The 8375-nt window shown below is 48.4% G+C and overlaps 1 protein-coding gene across 3 annotated transcripts in view; it reads right to left on the reverse strand.

Annotated features, from left to right (window-relative positions):
- The window catches only part of STK3 (serine/threonine kinase 3), a 439103-nt gene that overhangs the window by 53404 nt on the left and 377324 nt on the right, over positions 1-8375 (reverse strand). The window lies entirely within an intron of this gene.

The raw sequence follows: 8375 nt of genomic DNA on the forward strand, positions 1-8375 counted from the left end.
GGGGGGGGGGGGGAGCTGTGCCAAGAGGCCCTAGTGACCCCGACGGCAGGCAGGGTGCTTCAGCACTGGGGCAAGGGCCAACCATAGAGATGCTCTGGCTGGCTACCAGAAAGTCTCTGTAGAGGATCCAAGCCTCTATTTGCCTTACAGCATGGTCCTAAACTGTGTCCTGCTCCGCCTTTTTTCCCTGGCGTTTTTTTTGACTCCTGGATATCCAGGGTTCTAATTTTGCCGCGTGGGAAAGATTTTTTTGTTCCTGCACATACTTCTTGCAGCATCTCAAAGGGCTTTGAGGTGCTCCAAGAGGCACATGCGTGCTTGCCTGGATGTGCCCTTATCGTCCAAAACCTTACATGACCTTTCTGGGACTTCCTTGCTTTCATAGCTCAATAACAAACAGAACACTTTAGCCTGAGGTCGCTCCAGAGCTAGCTATTGCTTGAGTCTGGGTTTGGATCTGGCCCTTCTTACTCACCTAAATATGGGCAACTGGTGCTGCCTTAGTCAGGGGGAACATGTGCCCCTTCTGCGACCAGTCCCGCTGACTTGGAGGGGTTCCCCCATGGACAATTTTGCTGCCTGGGGGAAGGCGGGGCTTCCTTGTGGCTGATCGCTGCAGCCACTTCTGGGAGTGGCTGCAGTGATTGGCAGGGGGTACACCAGCATTCTCAGGAAGTGCACGTGACTGTGAGGCCAGCACCGGGAAATAAGGATCTCTCGGCCTGAGCCCCGTGACCATCATGGGGCAATGGAACCATGATCATGGAACTGAATAAGGAATAAGCTCCCCAGCCTGTTCCACACCCAGCTCTGCACTCATGGAGCTGGGCAGGAAACAGGCTCTCCAGCCCCTACCCTGCACTCGCAGAGCAGGGAATTGTCTTGGTCAGGGGCAGGTCCCAGTCCCAATCGGGTGATCAAGGTGTGGGACTTACAAAGAGCTGCAGAGGTGGGGGAGATCCAAGCCCCTGACCCAATCCATCAGTGGGGCAGCTAGCAGTGAGCCCCTGGCTGGGTGGAGATTACAGCCAGCGGTTTGCTGCTAGCTGCCCCACTGGTGGATTGAGGCAAGGGGTGGTGACCTGCCCCTCTCCTGCAGCTCTCTCCAAGTCCCCTGCCCCGATCAGGGAGCTGGGAGTTCCCTGCTGCTGGGGTGGGGGGACATTGTCCCTGCCCTGGCAACAGGCAGCCCCCCAGGGACAGGAAGCAATGTCCCAGTCAAGGTTCCCTCTACGGTGCGCACGTGCACAGCTGCGCACAACTAAAAGTGTGGCCGTGCACAGCCTTTTCAAAGCCGCACACCAGGAGAGGTGGGGGCGGAAGCCTGGTGCAGGCTCCGCCAGCTCTGGGGAAGTGCTCCGTTCCCTTGCATTAGGGCCAGGAAGTAGAGCACTGCCCCAGAGCTGGCAAAGCCCACCCTAGGCCCCCACCCCAGCCTCCCCTCACCTCGGGGAGGAGCTGCTGCCTGCCCTGAGTGAGGCTCCACCAGCTCTGGGACACTGCTCCGCTCCCCCACATTGCCTTGGGGATCGAGGAGGCACATGGCATCAGGGCTGGGGAGTGGAGCAGTGTCCTGGAGTTGGCGGAGCCTCACTCGGGGCAGGCAGCGGCTCCTCCCTGAGGTGAGGCAAGGCAGGGATAGAGGCTGGGGCAAGGGGCTAGCGTGGGCTCCGCCAGCTCCAGGGAAGTGCTCCACTCCCCAGCCCTGCTGTAGGGGAGCAAAGCACTTCCCCGGAGCCGGGGAGCCCAAGCCAGACTCCAGCTCCAGCCCCTGGCTCCAGGCTCCAGCCTCTGGCCCCCGGCTCCTGGCCCCAGCCTCCAGCCCTCAGCCCCCTTCGATAAGTGTCCCACACTGGACCGAGGTAGCGCGCTCATAGACCAAGGCGGTGCACTCACGGACCGCTCCTCCTTAGAAGGAACATTGGTCCCAGCCCTTGGACTAGCACCTAGGGGGAGCCTAGAGCTCCCCTTTGTGGCAGCAGGGGCCCATTGCAGGACCCCAGAAATCAAGAGTAGTTTGCTGGCAATACCAGCAAATCTGCTTCCATTTCCCTACACATGTAGATTCCTGTCTGGGAGAATTTACTTTTGAGTAGATTACTCATGAGTAAGCTGCTCCCAGATCTAATGCATGTGTAGACACATCAGTGTCAAAACATTATGTGCATTAATAGGAGTGCTGCCAGCAGATCAAGGGAAGTGATTATTTCCCTCTATTTGGCACTGGTGAGGCCACATCTGGAGTACTGTGCCCAATTTTGGGTTCCCCACTACAGAAAGGATGTAGACATTGGACAGAGTCCAGAGGAGGGCAATGAAAATGGTTAGGGGGCTCCGCTGGGGCACATGACTTCTGAAGACAGACCCAGAGAACTGGGCTTGTTTAGTCTGCAGAAGAGAAGACAGAGGATTTAATAGCAGCCTTCAACTACCTGAAGGGTGGTTCCACAGAGGATGGAACTAGACTGTTCTCAGTGGTGGTAGGTGACAGAACAAGGAGCAATGGTCTCAAGTTGCAGCAAGGGAAGTTTTGGTTAGATATTAGGGAAAACCTCTCTCACTAGGAGAGTAATAAAGCACTAGAACAGGCTACCCAGAGAGGTTGTGGAATCCCCATCCTTGGAGGTTTTTAAGACTCAGCTAGACAAAGCCTGGGTGGGATGATCTTGTTGGAAGTGGTCCTGCTTTGAGGAGGGGATTGAACTAGATGGCCTCCTGAGGTCCCTTCCAACCCTAATTTTCTATGATTCTATGAAAAGGAAGATGAAATGACACACAAATTAAGAACATCATTGCTTAAAAAAATACACATTTTTAAAGCAATATCTTCAGGGACAGCTGTTAGTAAATAATAAAATGTTCTTTTCCCCTGACTTAATGTTAATCTTCCAAATGGGATTTTCTAAGGATTCATTAAAATTTAAAGTAATTCGAGTGTCTGTTTCCTTTTGTGTGGGTTATTTTTTTTTGAGAATTTTCAATCCAAAGTAAAAATAACAATATCTTGTTATTGTGTACTAAATGCAAAAAGCCACTGTGCTGAAGAGCATATCAGCATGTCTGTAAGAAAATTGTTCCATTTGCACATCTCAGAATGCAGAGTCAATGTGTGTCTCTGTCTCATGTTCTATGAAACAACTGCCTTTTCCTTCTCACTCCCAAGCACCACTTCATTCCTCATCTTACCAAGTAATGTCAGCATATATTGAAGATCTCCAAGCATCCTCCATTTTGGGGGCTTGCATAGATCATCTTTGATAACTCACACTTTCCTCCTTTCTCACATAAAAAAAATATATAAGGAGAATCTTGGAAACAGCTGTCCTTGAGTATTACTGTCCTTGAGTCTGCTGGAATGCCAACTGCCTTACTATACAACCTGCCCAGGCAAACAACAGTGATAAAGGATCAGCTTTAGCAGTTTAACAGAATGCAAAAGTAAAGAGCAACAATTTTACTTGGTCTGCATTTGCTTAGTATTATCATTGCCCAGGGCATTAATTGGAGGCATTTACATTATAATTCACAGTGTAAACTAAACTAATCTAATTACATTAATTTATTAAAGAGTCACACGTGTTATAGCTCTTGCTCATCAATTTAATATTGTACAATAGCTTGAAAGCAGCAATACAGCCTGAAAATTGACATAATATGGTCTTTACTGTTGCTATAGTAACCAAAGAAGTCTGTATAAGGAAATACCAAGCAATAAGAGGGGAAATACCATAGAAACAGAGTAAGAATAGAATGAGTTTTGTCAGGAAGCACTAAACCTGCAGTGACATTTTGAACAAAAGTAAGCTACTAGGTAGAGTTATAACAACTTGGAGAACCAGAATAGAAATATTCCACAGAGAGTCAATAAATTATCAACTTCACAGATCACCTGCCCATCCAGTTGCAATCACACAATGGCCTTGTGGAAAGCTACAGAAACTGATTACAGGTGAAATTAACATTAAATTAGCATTTCTATTGTTTTAGTTTATTGTAAGTGGACAGCTAAAAGCAGGGTGGGAAAATAGCACTGTGACCAACCAAATCTTTACCAAGCACAGGTGGCTCAGTGACTTGTGTTGGGAATTTCAGAGAACTCTCAGTCTAAAAAAATCCACATAGACAAAGAACAGACTTGGGATATGGAGAAATGTACATTTTAACCATTTCAAAAGGGGAGGAGGATCTGCTGCTGCTCAGGAGTGCACATCAGCTGTTAGTGCAACTGTTATGTCTGCATGACCCTTAGCAATATATGTTAGCTAAATCACCCTAACTCGCACTCTAATTGAAGCAGGGCTGGAGTTGGACTGATTTTGCCAAACTTGTATCGCTACAGAATTGTGCGGATGTAACAGCTTATACTGGTAGTATTTGGTATCATTACAATTGTTATATCTGCCTATATCAGTGATTCTCAACCAGGATGTCTTGGGATTCTTTCAGGGATGCCCTGGGTTACTACGCTATGTTAGCATTGTTAGGTGTGCAAAAATGATTCACAGGATAAACCCAGAGATTTCAAACAGGAATCCATAGTGTTAAAAAACATTTGGACCTGTTGTGATCTTTCTGAGTTCTTTGGAACAGAAACAAATTCTCCAGTCTAACAAAAGGTGCATTTGTTACCAATAAAAAGGTTGAAAACCACTGGTCTGTACTGTCAGGGATGTATTAAATGCTAATGAATGATTGTGTAAAACATGGCTTTGCAAATTGCATTGTTTATATTTATATTGCACATATATATGTACATTATATAAACATATATAAAAGACCTAAAAAAACAAAATTAGAACAGAGATGACTGGCAACCATTTGGTTTAAGCCTAACGTACCTGAGAATGTAGGTAGGATGATGTTAATGTTCCTTATCTTAATTTTATAAATATTCCCTGGAGGGGATGATTAGACTTGGTCTCTAGCAAAGAGGGCCATATGGCTGAAATCAGACAACAGTATGAGGACCCAAGAGTGTGCAGTTTGGGCACAGCAAAAGGAGAACTAAAAAGCAGAGAGATATGGGAGCAGACTTGAAGAAAAAGGAATAAGTTTTATCGCCACTAGCGCTGTGCGAAGCTTCAGTCACTGATTCGATTCGGCAGACATTCAGCCCGATTCACCAGCTGAATTGCCAAATCTGAATCAAATCAGGAGACCAACAAGATGAGCTGGAAGCTGCAGCCTGTTAAAAGAACTATGATCTGGTAGGCATCACTGAGACCTGGTGGGACAGCTCTCATGTGAAATCAAGGGTTGCCATAAGCAAAGGGTAATTATTAACTGGTCCATGTCAGAATGGCACACAGGGGTCTGTCCTTGGACCAGTGCTGTTCAATGTATTTATTAATTATGCAGATGCTAGAATAAAAAGCTTCTTGAGCAACTTTGCACATGACATGAAACTAAGAAGGATTATGAAAACAATGGAGGATGCAATTGCAATCCGGAAGGATCCTGACAGATTCGAGAGTTGGGCTAGAGCTAAGAGAATAAAGTTCAGTGCAGACAAATGCAAGGTGCTATACCTTGGGAGGAAAAATCAAAAACAGAATTACAAAATGGGGGAATACTTGGATGGATGGCAGTTCTATGGAAAAGGACATGGATGTCTTCACAGACATAGATTTTATAGACATTAGGGGCTGGAAGGGACCTCACATGATCGTCAAATCCAGCCCCCTGCTGTAGGCAGGAAGTCTGCTGGGGTCAAATGATCCCAGCAAGATAAGCATCCAAATGACTTCTGAATGAATCCAGAGTAGGTACTTGCACCACCTTTGGGGGGAGCCTGTTCCGGATCCCAGACACTCCGACTGTATAGAAGGTTTTTCTTATGTCCAGTCTAAATTGGCCTTCCAGAAGTTTGTAGCCATTAATCCTTGTTATCCCTTGGGGATCCCCAGTAAACAACTGTACTCCCAGATCCTGGTGCACCCCCCTTATATATGGCAGGAGGGCTGGACTTGACAATCTTCCAAGGTCCCTTCCATATATTGTGTCAAGGCTGAGGGTATGTAGGTTATGTAGAGTTTAGATCAGGGGTAGGCAATAGGGTTGTGCAAAGGTTAGGTAGCTGATTCGATTTGAAGGAGATTCGGCCCTATTTGGAGGCTGAATCTCTGAATCCTAATCAAATTGGGAGACCCATTAAAACAGGGGTGGGCAAAATGCAGCCTGGGGGCCGGATGCGGCCCACCAGACCATTCTATCTGGCACACAGGGCCCCTAAAAAATTTAGAAGATTAATATTAATCTGCCCTGGGCTGCCTGTCATATGGCCCTTGATGGCTTGCTGAAGCTCAGTAAGTGGCCCTCTGCCCAAAATAATTGCCTGCCCCTGCATTAAAAGGTCAGAATGGATTCAGAAGCTTCCAAATCAATTCGGAGAGATTCAGAGGCTTGCAGGAAACAAACTGAGAAGAGGGAAGGGGACGGGGTGATCATCTATATATGGAAAAGGCTGAGGGGGGGAAAGACTGCTCTGATATTGACATCTGTAGCTGGCTAGTGGCTGTGATCTAAGTTCCCTTCCAACCACAGTGTTCTGGGGGAGGGACATAGAAACAACATATCAAGCTGTGTTTGAAGTGATCTGTGCCTTTTGAGAGCTGTCTCTCTCTTGGACCAGCAGTGTCTGAAAGGCTCTGGATTGCTTTCTAGTCTCTTGGTAGCTAGTGTCGCTTCTTGTAAGTTGTATCCAGTCGTTTCCTATTTACCCTTGCCTACAATCCCTATTGTTATCCCTATCCATTCCTTTCAACTTATTCTTCCCCCCAAATCCTCTTATTTGTTCTTGTTAGTATGCCTTGATTCTTTCCCCCCACAAAAACAAATCTGTGCTTTCCCTGACAGTGTGTTATCACTGTGCAGGAAAGCACAACATATATTACACACACACATGCACAATTTGCAGCACGCCAAACATTATGAAACATACTGGAAAGGCAGGTGCCAGATCTTCTGGCAGGGGAAGGAGAGGGGGCAGAGGGAGAGCTACAAGTTTCCTCCATCCCAAATACAGACGCACCCTCTTTCCTGGCAGTGATGAGTCTTCTGCCGCTAGTGGGAGCAAGCAGGTGGTAGCAGTGCCTACACCTGCACCACCACCACCACTAACACCACTAACCAGCAGCAGCATGACATTCTCCACCCCAATTTCAGTCCCAGTCCAGAGGAGGAGCTGGATCTGGAAGCAGAGGAGCTGAGGGCCATAGCAAAGGAAATTCTGGGGGAAGAAGGGGGAATCTGAGTTTGTGTTCCACACCCCTCAAAGTTCCCCTAGAGTCAGGTCTCCTTCTCTGGAAGGCACTTCAGAGGAGGTTGTGGGGGCAGGTTGCTTGGCTCCTCCTGTTGTTGCGCCTCTGCCTGGTGAGGAGGGGGATAAGACAGGATCCCAACCCTCAAGCCAGAAGCAGGGCGGTAGTGTAGTGTGGGATCATTTTGAGAAGGCAGATGATCCCAGGTATGCTACCTGTCAGCATTGCCGAAGGCAGATCAGTCGAGGCAGGGATGTGAAACACTTCACCACCACAGCGATTCTGCTGCATCTCAGGAGGCAGCACCATCATGCCCTTGTTCCTCCTCAGTCTGGCACCAGTGGGAGTGTGCCTAAAAAGAAGTCCCCCTCTTGCTCCAAAGCCCCCATCCCCAAGAAGCAGAGGCAGGCCACTCTGTACTAGTGGGGGAAAGGTGGAGACAAAGGGGGGCGCATTCCCCAGGTGAGTGAGGTCTCCCAAAGCACAGAGGAGATGCTTGCTCTGGATGGCCAGCTTTTCTCCTTCATTGAGCGTCCAGGGTTCAGGCAGCTCATGGCACTCGTAGCCCCAGCGTACCAATTGCCCATACACACCACCTTCAGCAGGATGGTGGTGCTCTCCCTGTGTGCAGAGAGTACTTGAGGGAGGAGCTGTGGAAGGCAGGTCTTCAGGCAGTCTTGCACTTCAGGTAGCCTTGCACTTCACCTCAGACATCTGGAGCAGCCAGGGTGGAGATCATGCCTACCTCTCCCTCACAGGGCACTGCTGCAATCAGTTAGGCCACTGGTGGGCTCTCCTTCAAGAGGAGGTGATGGATATCCCCCTCCATGGCAAGGGAGATCATGGTGGCTATGAACCGCATGGTACAAGGCTGGCTCGTTGGGCAGGGCAAACTCACCTGCAGGTTCATGGTCACCAACAATGGGGCCAATAAGGTCAAGGTAGTGCATGATGCCAGTTCTGTTGGCATCCACTACGTGGCACACAAGTTCCACCTTGTAGTCAAGGACCCCTTGGAGGGAAATAGGGCTCCCAGTATGGCGCTGTCACTACCAGCCAGCTTATTTCGAAATGCAGGAAGGTGGCGGGCTACTTCCACCAGAGCATCAAGGGGGG

Source organism: Gavialis gangeticus, unplaced genomic scaffold, assembly GCF_001723915.1.
Source record: "Gavialis gangeticus isolate Ggan-Ray unplaced genomic scaffold, GavGan_comp1, whole genome shotgun sequence".
NCBI lineage: Eukaryota > Metazoa > Chordata > Crocodylia > Gavialidae > Gavialis > Gavialis gangeticus.